Consider the following 14,917-nt stretch of genomic DNA (forward strand, 5'->3'; position numbering starts at 1 on the left):
TTATAGCTAATAAACTTGGTTTATTATTTTATCTAATCTAGTGTGTTTAAATTGAAGTGTCTGGGCAACTTTATTTAAGGAAATAAACTGGCATATTATTCCCTTAAAGGAATAACAGATGTAATGTATTTGTACTGTCCAGGAGAGGGCTGGGCAGTACAGGACCTACATATCTGGGGGGAAATTGGGAACTGGGTGGTGTTGGGGTCACCCTGCCGTATAACAAAGGCTGGTGAGAGCCAGAGTGTAGCTGGCAGACTGCAGTTACAGAGACACTCAGTGTGGCTTGCATGCCGGAAGGCTGTTTGTGAGTTGGGAGCTACTTCAGCAAGGCATTGTGAGGCACCCAAGGTTGCAGGGAAGAGGTGACACCATAGGCACCAACTCTGTCGGTGCTCCAGGGCTGGAGCACCCACTGGAAAAAATTAGTGGGTGCTCAGCACCCACTGGCAGCCCCACTGATCAGCTCCTCCCCCACCTCACCAGTGCCTCCAACCCACCGTGATCAGCTGTTCAGTGGTATGCAGGATGCACTGGGGGGAGGGAGCAGAGCAAGGACAGGGTGTGCTTGGGGAAGAGGGCGGAGTGGGGGCAGGAAGAGGCGGAGCAGGGGTGGGCCCTTGGAGGAAGGAGTGGAGTGGGGGCAGGGCCTGGGATGGAGCACCCCCAGGGAAAGTGGAAAGTCAGCACCTCTGGGTGACACGCTCCCCCCCCCAGTGAATTGTGCCCGGGTATGTCACAGCAGTATAATGTCTGAAAGCCTTGCCTTCTCCTCTAACCACTAGATTTATTAGTATTTCCAGTCGTACCTTTGCACTAGCCACTGTAAAAGCACAGAACCAAAAGACTGCCCTAAAGAGCTTACAATTTAAGTAACTAATAACCAGTTTATCTTAACATCTGTTTGCCTTGGGATTATTTTCATACCTATTCGATAGCAACATCATAGATATTTCACCCAAAGTAAGGGTGTGTGGTCTAATGGCTACAGCAAGGGACTTAGTATCAGTATGTCTTTTCTGTTCTTTCCTTTCCCTCTCACTTTTGGCTAAATAGTTTAACTGCTGCAGCCAAGTTTACCCATCACTAAAATGGGTGTAATCTTAATGTGTCTACTTCACAAGGGTGGTGTTAGGATTAATTAAGGCCTGAAAAGCACTTGGAGTTTTTAAGAAAATATCGAAGTGAAGAGGAGGTTTTACCTATCTAGACATGTCCCTTTTTAGAAGGTCTGTTCTTGTGTTTTCCGGCCTAAAATCTGAAAAGGCTGAGCTAACAATCTACTTAATCGGGGATCCATAGTTTGCTAAATTGGAAATAGATAAGGTGAGCAGAATTCTGCAAATAACAGATTTTTCACTTACAGGCAATTCCAAGACTTTGAGTCAAACTGCATATAAGTTTTTTTTTTTAATTGTCAGTGAATCAAGAAGTCACACACAAAAAAAATTGGGGTAGAATGACCTATTTTGTTTGAGCCAGAATTAAATGTTTTGTTTCCATTTTTAAGCATTTTTAACTTTAAATTTTAAAATTCTTTACTTTTATTTTTTTTAAAAAAGACATTTCAAATAGAAAAATTGAACTATTTCCATTTCAAAAATGTCAACGAAAAGTTTAGATTTTTTTCATAACTGTTTTTTTATGGGGGGTGTTTCTGACTGAAAGTTTAGTGACATTGACACAAATTCACAAACTTTTTCAGTGTCGCTGAAGGTGCATTTTTCACCAAAATTTTGGGTTAACAAATTTCACTCATCTCTACTAGCCAGCCAGATTCATCACCAAGAATGAACACAAGACTGAGATAAAGACAGACTGGTGTTAATGACTTTTATCCAGAATAAATCAAATGATTAGGGCTAGGGTGATCAGATGTCCCGATTTTATAGGGACAGTCCCGATTTTTGGGTCTTTTTCTTATATAGGCTCCTATTACCGCCCTACCCCCGTCCTGATTTTTCAAATTTGCTGTCTAGTCACCCTGGATTAGGACAGGGGGCGGAGCTTCAGGGCTGGCTCCCACACACTAGCAGCCTGGTTCCTGATGAGAGAGGGGGTTAGCAGAGGAGCTGAAGGAAGGTGAAGGGCAGGATTTCACCCTTGCTGTCCATGCAAATGGCTCCTCCTTCCAAAGATATGAAGAGCTCCTTCCCTTGTGGATTCTCATCCCCGCCAAACCTCTTCCCTGTGAGCAGATGATACGAAGGAAACCCCATGAATTGAACTTCACTGTTTTGCTCTCAGATTTCTTGGCTGGAAGGAGCAATCTGGTTCTGTGCATCTAATCAGTAATAAATACTCATTTATTTGAATTGTTACCATGGTCCAAGCCAGAAGCCCCTGTTAATCATGAGGAGAGTCAGGCTAAGCTATGGAGAAGAGTGGAAGGTTGTTCTTGTGTGTGCAATGCTAGTAGAAATATAATTGAAGTGCCAGCTATTGGGACTTGTTATGTAGCTCCATCCTGAATCTCCAGGATAGGGCAAAACCATCTAACTTGAAGGTTCTCTGGGGCTAGGACTGATTTATTTAATTGTCTGCACAATGATCAGCACAATGATCCTTGACAAAGCACTACTGTAACCGAAATATTAATAACAAATGCTACCTGCAATAGCATTGGTAGAAAGCATGGCATAAAACTGTGTCCTCCTGTATCTTTAAGGGAATAGACTTTGTTCAACTTTTATAATACATTCACAACTTGAATTAAAAAAATTACCTGCCAGCAAACGAGGTGTTGACCCCTTTGCCTTGAAAATATCATTCTGAATTCTAAGAAAATGAATGAAGAGAAATTGGACCTGGTTTTATCTTTACCTGAGCTTGATTAGGTCATAGAAAGTTCAGCTAATACTCATGCCTCACAGCTACAATCATCACAGCGATAGAGGAGCTAATGGAACAGAGAGAAATGAATAGAAATTAAAACTTTTTAACAAACATTCCAGCTACCTGATTTATTTTAAACCCTTTTCTTGGCAAACTTCTTGGTAAGGGTAGGGACACAGTCTGCTCCGATTAGCATCTAAATTATGCATGTCAGCAGCGGAGCTGGTTTAAAAAAAAAATGTGTGACAGCTCTCCCGTACCTTCAAATGCTATTCACAGTGAAACCTTCATTTATAAATCATATCAGTGCATTTAAATATTTTTTTAACAATCATTATCACGCGATGGGCGTAAATCTGCATCGAAAAACATCCCCTGGCTTATTCCTTGCTGGTGTAATTCGGCGGGGTTTTTTTAAAACCAAGTAGGGCTGATCGAGTGAAGGGGCGCAGGTTTGAGGTCTGGCATTGGCCAAGGTTTTAAGTAATTAGGGATTTGGGGTGCTTTAGTTTTTGGTTCCCAGTGTTGGACATTGTAAAGGGGCCTGATTTTTCAGAACAACGCTGAAAATCAGAAGTCAGGTACACAAAATCACTAGCCGCTTTTGAGAACCTCGAACAATGCAAGCCTGGAGCCTGAGCTACTTCACCTATCAGCCATCCTTGGGTTTTTGTTTTGTTTTAAATCTGATTAATTACCCCAGAAAGTAACGAGCCAAGGAACATTTTTCCTTGGAGATTTGTGCACGCCTTGTGATAAAGCCTAAATGTAGGCACTCATTTTTAAACAGTGGTGACTGAGCCCACAGAACCAAACATGACAGCAGCCAATGGTGCCCACCCGATTCTACCTGATGAAATGAATGGCAGAATCATACCATGGACAGTGCAGATGCTCAACAAGAAATCTACATGGACTTGATCTCTCTCTAAACCCTTACAGGACCCTGCAGACTGCACCATGGGGCACTCCATGGCTGGCAGCCTTGTATAGTGACATTTTAGCCATTTACAAACCCAGCATGAGAGAGACCCAGGTGGATGGAAACAGGATCAGCAACTTTAGCTCACTCATAGGCAGTTGTTGGAATATGGAATGTGTCAGTATGGCCAGAGGATAGGAAACAATTGGATGTAGGAGCACTTGGATTCTCCGTTAAGCTCTGCCTCTATCTCCATGTGGGACTTTCACTTCCATATTTGTCTTTGATGTCTTTGGCTTTCCTAACTATGCATATACTTACCCTCTCTCGTAGAGTGCTTTGAAATCGACAGATGAAAAAGCACTAAAAATCTGGTCTTCTATTTCTGGCTATTATGGAGACATCTGGGGTGAGAGAGCTGTTAATTCCTTTGATACAGATGGCCACCCATTGGCACATCAGACAGCTATTCCCACCACTGCCAATGAAGAAGAACTGGTTAGACAGCTAGTAGCAACAGCATTTGGGGAAGAAGTAAGCCAACAGCAAAATGCCACCGCAGCAATGTAAGTAACATCAGCAGTGTCCTAGGTCTGATTGTCTAATGAGATATTCAATGCCACACTGCTTTCTTCACATATTACACCTTCTTATAAAGGTTAAGTCATCCAATCAGGAGGAAGAAACCATACCATATGATTTAGGTGACCAATCACACAGTTGGAATGCTCGACTTCTGAATAAAGAATAGTCAAACCCAGAACTGTTTGTCTGAACTCTCCCTACAACTGTTACAAGTAATGGACAAATTCACAATCAGTTTGCAGGCCATTTTCAAATAGAATGAAGGGTCAAATCCAAAAATTGAGGCGTTTGACTAGATCCATTTCTCCTGATTGAATTGTGTGCAAATTTTGTGAAAATTGATTTCACATGGTGCAAAATAGAAATTAAGGGTAAATGGTAGAAGAGGGAAAAATAGTAATGAGGAAGGAGACAGAAGAATATGGCTTGATCCAAATCTCATTGAAATCTATGGAAAGACTCCAGTTGACTTCACTTATCTTTGAATCGGGCACATCCTGCCCTAACTAAAAGGTTTCCTTTCCCTACAAAGTCAAGAGCTAATACAGCAGTAAAGCAATAATTCTAATAGAAGGCCAGTCTGAGACATTTGTGTACAGCTCTAGAAAAGATCTTCAATCCATTCTTATGTGACACATTTTGACTTCAGCCTATTTCCTGAGGAAGGGTATTGGAATAGCAGATAATTTGCATCAGTAAAATTAACAAAAGTGTCTAAGTCCCCTTTTCAAAAGTGACTTTGGAACCTAATTCCCATTTACTATCAATGGGACTTTAGGCACTTTTGAAAATTTTTCCCTGTGTAACTATTACTAATCTACAGAGAACATGGACTCCTTAGATACTTGGCTGAACTCTCCTGTCCTATCTACAAGGATTAACAAATGGATTTCCCCCTCTTTTCAAGAATGTGTCACTTTTTTTATTAATTTGATAAATCAAATATTTGGTGGATATAAACATTTTACCTGTTGCTCCTCTCCCTGCTTCTCTTGTTCCTAAAATGGTTGTACTTCTATATTTCACAAAAGGCATGTCAAGATGCGGAGCCGTCACAGAAACAGTTCAAAATTTCCCAAACAACTGACTCATTCAGTCTAATTGTGCCAGCAGGCAAGAACATCAAGGAGTCCCTAGATGCACCATGGCAGGTTTTATACAGATCCTGACAATATTTGCCTAGCTATTTGCACAGTCTTGAAGTTTTAGTCAAAAGAATAATGATAGGAATAGGAAACCTAGGGAACTTGGTCTACTTAACTATTCTTCCTCCTCTAAACTAAAAACACCAGTGTGGAGTGCACCATGTGAGAGAGCTACACAAGGAAAGAGCTTTTATTTGTTTTTTAATGAGAGTAGATATTCTGTTCTGGGGGCATCTTCTGGTTGGAGCCAAATTAAAACAATCTGTGGACCTAGGCATGTTATGCCATGAGGCCCCCACACCATACTGTAGCCCCATCCCCGATTTGGAGTGGGAATGGCTGGGAGGTTCTGCTTCCAGAGCGGCTGGAGCAGAAGGATGGAGCATCCATCTACCCCCAAAGGGCAGCAGCTAGAGGAACCCCAGTACTTATCCCAGCAACTAGGGTCTATCTGCTTGGGTGGGTGAGCTGAGCCCTCTGAAGTCTTCATCTCTTGCCACACATAGAGGTCATCTTTGCTGCAGTGGTGTTAAAAGGGCATCCTAGAGCAGCTAGCCGTTGATTTAATAATCCATAGAGATGCATGGGGCAGTAAACACTTCTCAGAGTTACTGTTTCAGGCTGTCTACAAACTCAGGTAGATATCTCTGCATCAGTTAAACTGAAGTCACATTTTCTTCCCAACCACATGGTGTAAAAACATGTTTGTTATTTTTAAACTAAAGGTGAGATTCCCATGTAATCTCATTACTCCAGAGGCTGGGACCTGAGGCATGGTTTTACAGTGCCTATGTCTTAATCTGGCACTGCTTTTGGTCCTGAAAGTTCAGCCTCATTGCCCAGTACTCTAAGTTTCAGACTACACAAATAGCTATAAATCGTTGAGCTGGACAGTTATTGCTAAAAGAGAATGAAACACACAAATACATTCTGCTGTTGTCCAAGCCCCTTTTGATTCACTTTCCGCATGCATTTGTAGGAGCATGTTTTTGCAAAAGTATTCACAAGGAAAAAGTGTCATGAATAGTAGGGTAAATATATATTTTCACAAGTGGTGGTACTCATACTAGAAATCTTCATATGGCCATCTTGAAAGCTCTTTGTGGGTTAAGGAGTCTCCCAGTCAAGGAACAGAAACAATATTGTGTCGCCAAGCACAGAGCAAGTTTCAATAAAATTATGAAGAGCAATTCCTTGATCAATGACTGGTTAAAAGTTCACATAGACATTGCAATCATCAGCTATATACACCACTTACCAAGACCTCCTGCTCAAAGCTATAGGAGAATTCTATGTCTTAATTCTAGCATATTATGAGGGAGTTCACACAGAGATGACAAGATCACATATCTGAGCAGGACTAATATTCTATGCCCGTTTAGGACCACGAAGTTTAGGTGGCAACAGTTTATGGAATAGTTGACAAAACTGGAGGCTCTGTGGCTCCAATGATTACACTGTCTCAATGAAGAAATTTTGTTTTAGCTTTAATTAAATACATGTTGGCTCATAAAATGTTCACACAACATTCACTTGCTTTTTTTTCATGTTAATGTCTGAAACTAGATCATTTTTCCATAGTCTGGGGTTTCTTTGTCAATCTAATTGTAACTCTTCATTTGGAAAGTTTTAATCCTTTGCTGATAAAAATTAAATAAATTGTCTCTCCTCCTTCAAATTCCTCCTCCACATACACTTTTCCATGAATCATTTAAAAATTACCACCGCTAGACTTTTATACATCCTCCAACTAGCCCTGGTGCCCCAGCATTTGTCTCAGGTTAAGATGGCAGACATTTTTTATTCCTGGCACTTTTTATGAAAAATGACTTTCATCAAAATATAAACATTTGGGGTTTAAAAAAAAAGACAACAAATAACTGAAAACTTTTTTTTTTTCAGTTTTTGACAACCATTTTGAAACAATGTCAGCCAAAATCTAAAACATTTGGGTTTTCAGATTTATTTATTTATTTATTTATAATTTTCTGTTGCTGAAAACAAAAACAAACAAAAATGGCCGTTTGGGAGTTTTCAACAAAAACCTGATAACTTATGAAGAAAAATTTCAGCAAACATGAAAACTTGTTTCATTTTCATTGACATTTGTTTGCAGGAACAAAAATCTTTCCCAACCAGCTCTAGAGTGAAAACTACAACAGGTCATAAATTCCTGGGTTCAGGACTACATCATTTTTGCTTGTTAAGAATCACTCACATTGTAGATCAGATACAGTCTGTGATTAAATTAATGATAAACGTGTGGCATTTATATTTTCTGTATTTTTGCAAATGTCCTAATACAGAAATAAAACATGCCCAATGTAAACATCAGTGTCGTTAAGTAAATCAAAGACCAACTTGAGTGTTGGGACTTAGGTAACTGCTTTTCTTGTCTCTTCACTAAGGGCTGGTCTACACTTAGTCCGGACTTCGGACTAAGGTACGCAAATTCAGCTACGTTAATAACGTAGCTGAATTCGAAGTACCTTACTCCGGACTTACCGCGGTCCAGACGCGGCCGGAAGTCTCCCCCCGTCGACGCCGCGTACTCCTCTCGGCGAGCTGGAGTACCGGCGTCGATTGTGAGCACTTCCGGGATCGATCCGGGATCGATTTATCGCGTCTTAACCAGACGTGATAAATCGATCCCAGAACATCGATGGCGTGCCTCCGGACCAGCCGGTAAGTGAAGACTAGGCCTAAGACAAGGGCTTCCATCCACTTCCCACTTCACCCCTGCCAGCAATAACCCTCCCTCAATTCCTATGAAAGTGCTCTCTCTTCCTTTGCTTCCAGCCTATCTCCTCTCTGCTGCCCACCCCTGCTCCACCCTAATTCCATTCCTAACCCCTGCAAAAATAAGTTTCCATCTGATCCACCAATGGTTGAGTCAAAAACCAGCAGCAAGGAGGCAGGCCATGTGTGCCATGGATGAATGAGGGCTGCCAAGACAAAGTGATTCAAGATTCATTGTGTGTAAGAGTCAAATGTTAGCCCTGTTCCCTGATGCTGGAAACCCTTGAAACCTCCCACACGATTGCTCCCTACTGTAGTTGCATGTGGACACCTTTTAGAAATGCCTGTCATTGTTTAGGATGAAGGCAAAACCCATGAAAGAACTCATTTGGAAATGGAAGTTAATGGAAACAATGTGATGTTCTCATGATATGATCCTCCAATGAGAGGTCATTCTGATGATGTAATGCTCCTGATTTGTTATTTCATTGTTGGAACATGTTTTATTTGATACCCAGCTGGATAGAGCTGGTCGAATATTGTAACGATGTTCATGAATATTAATTCCAATTCCGAGTGGCTGTTCAACCATATTCATACCGCTTGATATTCAAGCTGCTGTGCAACTGTCAGAAGAAAACAGATTGCTGTTCATTTTAATCAGTCAGATCACAGTTTTATTGAATGTGCCTGGCGAGTGTGTGTGCATCCTGTGCGGGTGTGTGAAAGAAGGCAAAAGGAGCAATTTTATATCACATAGATAATAACAGATGCCCCCCTCAGAATTCATTATAGAAATCTGTTTTGCAGCCTTATGTTCCACTTCATCTGAAATCCTTTCGTTCTCATCAACTCCTCTGCCGTGTGAAACTACCGCTTTGCATTTCACGAGCATTTGCAAACGGAATCTGATATTATTTGGTGACTGTCCCCGAATTTAATCGCCTGGTAAATGTTGTTTCTGCACCTACAAACTTTGCCCTCATTGGCCCCCCCAAATAGCCTTTTACTATTTACATGTTTATAAAGTGCCATGTATATTTATACTATATATAAACTAATAATAAATAATAGCTTTTCAAAGTGACTTTCTTCAGCCCTAAGGGTCAGCACAGTTAAGCACCCAAAACTGGGGAGATGTGTGAAATATGAGCTGTGCTTTGGAGTCAGTTGAGGTTTTGGGTGCATTCCAACGTGAAACTCACGGGATGTGAACACCTGTGAACCAAAACTACCAAGTGTCCTACACTTCTCCGCCCAAAACTTCACTCGCCTTTCCTTGAAGACCCCAGTGACTGGGCCAGACCTACTTCACTAACCCGTCTGATTTTACCCTTTTTCATAATACCTATTTTATAGGCCTGATCCTCAGCTTGTGTAAATTGATGTAGCTCCATTCAACGTAATGGAGTTATGCTGATGATATGGCCCTACAGGTGAACTCCTGGCCCTACTGAAGTCAACAGCAAAACTCTCATTGACGCCAGGATTTCAACCGCTATGCTTAGTACACAGAGACTCTACTTAGCAGAAGGTCATGCAACAAGGCAAAAGGCTGGCGCTTTAGTTTGGGGCATTACTCTAGGTCGGTCAGAGTAATGGGTATGTCTATACCTTGAGCTGGAGGTGTCATTTCTAGCTCGAGGAGACACATCTGAGTGAGCTCGGATTGAGCTGGCATGCTAAAAATAGAAGTGCGGTCACGGCGCCATGAACAGCAGGGAGGGGCTAGCTGCCCGAGTACCTGCCTAGTATCTTGGACAGGTACGCCCCCGAGCTAGGAATTACCTCTCCAGCTCGAAGTGTAGCCATGCCCTCTGTGTTAATAGCCTGGGGGCAGTCTCCTTTGTGGATTTAGCCCCTGTAGATTCTTCAGGGTAGGGACTGTCTCTTTCTAGGTGTTGTACAGCACCTAGCACAATCAGGCCCCGAGCTTGCTTGGAACCTCTAGGTGCAACTGAAATATCAAAAATAGCAATAATAATTGGTTTCAAGTCCTATTTCAGAACGGGGCTTTACATGCTCAAGAAAGGCTATTTCAGTGTTAGGCCAAACCTAGGCTGAATGATAAAGGTACAGCATCTCTCATTCATGTTTGCAGAGTGGGGCGGGTTCTCTCTCCTGTACACCTGGAGGGAGCCTGATAACACAGACATTTCTTAATCTGAAGGCTCCACTTTTGCCAAATGCAACGTTTCTCTCTTGCGAGACAGGTGCTGAGGTATTGAATGGTCAGAAAAACCTTTCCCAGGCAAAGAAGGTGTTAGCTGTAAGGGACGCTAGCCAAATCTTATCGGAAGTTTATGATGAATGGTAAGGCAGGCCTAATGTTGTTTTGTGGGTGACATTAATGTGCTCGTGATGTGGTGGACGCAATGCTGCTGAAAATGCAGGGATATAAAAGCCTAATATAAGCGTTACCAGCCAAGGCTGAAATAAAGGCAGGAAGGTTACCATTGACAATGGGGATATAAACATATCAGTCTTATAATAGTGTTATAAATAAAAAGGCTGTTAATTTTAACAATGGCTATATATATATATTTAGGTAGTGTCAAGGCTCACACACTGCCAACCTTTGCATCACCATTTATATGGGATCCCATAAAGAAGCCAAATATTTCCTATTATCTTTTAGCAAAATAGTAGAGCAAACATGAACATAAACCTCAGCCAGCAGCATAAATCATGTCCGGTACATGTGTAAATTGCACGGGTAATTTATAAATGTAAATGCAAACAGAAATAGCTTGGCAGTGAATCAAAAAGCTAATGATAATGAAAAATACTGTACGTATAATGCATCGATACTATGCAGGTGCTCTCTATTATAGTGCTGAAATGCCTAGGAAGATAAATAGGTAACATCTGTCACTCTATGATCTCAAAGCCCTTTACCAACATGTATTAATTTATTCTCCAAACATGTCTCTGTGGTATCATGAATACTGCATGGCTTGCCAAGGCCCAGATGAAAGGCACAGGGTGAAATTCTGGCCACACTGAACTTAATGAGAGTTTTGCCACTGCCTTCAATGGGGCCAGGGTTTCACCCACGTGAGACAAAGAACCAAAATGAAAAACAATTATTTATGCAGGATGTTTAAGAAGCTGCAAGATTCATTCCTTAGTGCAAATAACTGTTTCTATGACCATGTTTTCATGGCTCTTTGTTTCTGAGCTAAATAATTTGCAGCCCAAAACTGAGGGGACACCAAATGTCCATGGGGTGTACGTAACTTTGGGTTGAGTGATGTCTCTTGTACTGAGCTACAGAGAAGATATTTGGTGGTATTTTTGTTACATGCAAGAATATATGGTCCTGGTGCGTTGATAAATATTGGGCAAAATGTTCAGTTTTCATTGGAGTTGACTTAGGAAAGCTGAGTGTGATGGGGTGTCTACCCCACACCAGGCCTGTATAGGTAGAAAGGACACATTTACCCTGTGACAGGTGGCACCCAGAGGAGAACCAGGGCTGATAAGCTCCTCATGATGATGAAGCCAAGTTGGGCAGGAGCAGGCTGAGTTGGTATAAAATGAGGAAGTGCAGCGCAAGAAGGGGCTGTAGGAAGGAACACTGCAGTCACTCCCTGGAGAGGAGGGGAGTGGGTAAGCAACAAGGTGGAGTCCTGGGAGGAGTAAACCCTGAGATTCTACCTGGAGCTGCAGACTCTGGCAAGAACCCTATAGAGGGGGAAGTAGCTTCAGGAAACAGATGAGGCTCCAGTGATAACCCAGGGGTGGACGGGAAGACAGAGGAAAGGAAGGCAGGAAAGAACCCAGGCAAACAAAAAGAATGCCCGGCATTGCTTAGACCATAGTTGCTGGACATAGGGTCCCTGAAGCAATGGGTGGGCCCGTGTTCCCCTGCTAGCCACTGAGAAAGTGGCATAGTCTGGGCCATGGACCAGAAGACCAGCTCAGACAGATCATCCAGTGGGACTTTGATACCCCGAAAAGGGAAAACCACAGTGATCTAGCTAGAGGGCAAAGTCACGAAGAGGAACACCCTGAGTTATGAAGAGGGAGCAATTGAGTTCAGAAAGAGACAAGCTGAACAGCTAAAAGTACCACAGGACCCTCTGTAGCTAAAAGTGGGGGTGTCAGACAGGTCACAGGCTAATCCCCAGATGAGCCACAAGAGGCACCTCAGTGGTGAGTATCAAACCCTGTGACAATAAGCCAAGAATCTGGCTTGTGTCCCGATCCTGCAAATACTTATAGATAGCATTAGTGCTTACTACCAGGAGCAATCCTATTGACTCACAGCCTGAATCCCAGTCCCCCTTCTCTAACTGTAAGGCAGCATCCTCCTTGCTAAAGTTACCAATTTGTCCTTTACTATTAACCATCCAGTTATCGAAACCATCATGGCTGTCTTGGAATGTTCCTTTTGACTCTCGTTTTGAGAGTCAGCGAGGAATTCTCTTTACTTTTTCTTCCGACTTCTCCCTTACTCCACACTCACGCTGCAGAATGGTGCCTTTTTTTTCTGTAAAAGCTTAAAAACAAAATTATCCCGTTCCTGTAACTGGGGAAATAAATTCTGGTGCTGCATAATACTACTAGACTAAGAAACCATCTGTCAATTGATACCCGTGCCAGAATAAAGGAGGACTGAAAATGATGTGGCAGATATTATAGCTGTAAACTGGAGCCCTTTTATACCCAGGAAGTGAAAATAAATATACAGGGATTGATCCTGGGAGCTGCAGGTGCTCAGCTCCATCAGATATCGTAAGCTCCTTGGGTCAGGGACTATCTTTTTGTTCTGTGTTTGTACGGTACCTAGCACAATGAGGTCCTGGTGCATAACTTAGGACTCCTAGATGCTACAGTAACACATAATAATTGAGCTAATTCATTTAATTTTGTTTACTTTGTTCTCATTCTTGAAGAGCATCTGGGACTACTGACATGATATAGTTAGGACAGAAGCTGAAGGGAGACTTTAATTTCTCTCTAAAACTTAGTGAAATCTGGGTTGGGTCAGATGTTAGAGATCACCACTTCAGCTTGTCCATCCGGTTTAATTGACAACGTGGCAATATTCATTTTAAAAGTTGGTTATGTGCGCCGAGTGAACTGTGTTCAACAATGGAAATGAAACCAGGAGGTGACAGAATAGTTACCAGTAGAGATAAGTGAACTGATTTCCCCCAAACCGAGCAATTCTTGGGGTTCAAAACAACCAGGGTACATTTTTTGTTTTTTATCATTTTCATACAGCTTTTGTGTTTCCTAACTCTAAGTGGGACTCAGAGCACATATGCCATATTGAAAGGCTCTTCACATCTTATTTCTACCCCAGTCTCCTAAAGTATGGTGATTTAAATTGCAGCCTCTTATTTAAATAAAAAATCCTCTCTCCTATTCCATGTGTGCAGAAGCAAACATTAGGCCCTTAACTATATGTAAGGGGGCTGTAGATAGCCTGAGCAAGAGAACCGCTCCAGTGCTGCTCTAAAGTACACTGGGGTTGGGTAGGCACTTACCATGCCCAGAAAACTGGGAGGAGCAAAGGTGAATTAACAACATCTTTCCCCTTCTTGCTATTTCTGTGCTGAGTACACCGCAGCCAGAATGTAGAATTAGGCCCTCCATCTGGTAAACTAATGCCCTAAAATGGTGTCCCAGTAGATTACTGAAGACCTGGGTTCTATTCCTGGCTCTTCCAGGAACCTGCTGTGTGACTGTGGGCAAATCGTTCACCTGTCAGTTTCTTCATCTTTAGAATCTGGGGCCCTGGGGCTCCTAAGTGCTCTGATAATATAGATAACTAATAACTGAGTTAATGATACTTGCCTTCTTTGCAAAGCACTTTGAGATCTTCAGAGGACTGCTGGAGGAGAGCTAGGTTTTATTACTACTAATAGGTTGGGAACTGCTGCTTTACGTCATAGGAGTTCTAGGTCTCGCTTCCACTTGGCATTCAGTCTGGAACTCATTTCATGGTTTGCTGAGTCCTTGCATCAGATTCCTCTCCTAATTGCTGCTACTTAATAATAATTCTTCTCAAGTTCTTCCCCCTAAGAAATTCACTTGCTTCTGATGGTCCTGGGATATCCATGAGCCCCAGCAGAGTTGAGAAGGCAAAGTCTTCTCCCAGGCCCATTCCTTAGTGATGCTAAGCAGAGGGGTGTCGTAGGTGAAAGTGATAAAAGTGAAAGTGTTTAGCTCTACTGACAGCAAACAGAGGCATACGCTCCCTGCTCTTATCAACCAGCCCAGGTAACAGACTGAGAGGGTGTTATTAGGACTTGCTTTTGATAGCAGCTTTGACTGGTAGTGCATGCTGATGGGCAGTGCTCTTTGGAGAGTCTCAGTGCCCACATTGCTTACCCTGGGCTCATTTATATATACTGAGCCAAAACCAAATAACCGCGAGGTAAGTGGAGTAATAAACTAAGCAGCAGGGAATAGTCATGTAGGGCTGCTAAAGAGGTTTCAATCTGCTCTTGTGAGCGCACAAGGTAAATGCCATTGGGCCTGATTTCAACCTCTATGCACCCGGCACAGTCATTTGCATCAGGGCAAAGTGGATGTGAAAGCAACTTCCCACCAGTCTGTTTCAGTTGCATTACTCACTCTGTGCTAGTGTAAACGCTGCACTTAAAAATCTCCAATGATGGAGATTCCACGACCTCCCTAGGCAATTTATTCCAGTGCTTAACCACCCTGACAGTTA

This window comes from Chrysemys picta, chromosome 11, assembly GCF_011386835.1.
Source record: "Chrysemys picta bellii isolate R12L10 chromosome 11, ASM1138683v2, whole genome shotgun sequence".
In the NCBI taxonomy this organism is placed as follows: domain Eukaryota; kingdom Metazoa; phylum Chordata; order Testudines; family Emydidae; genus Chrysemys; species Chrysemys picta.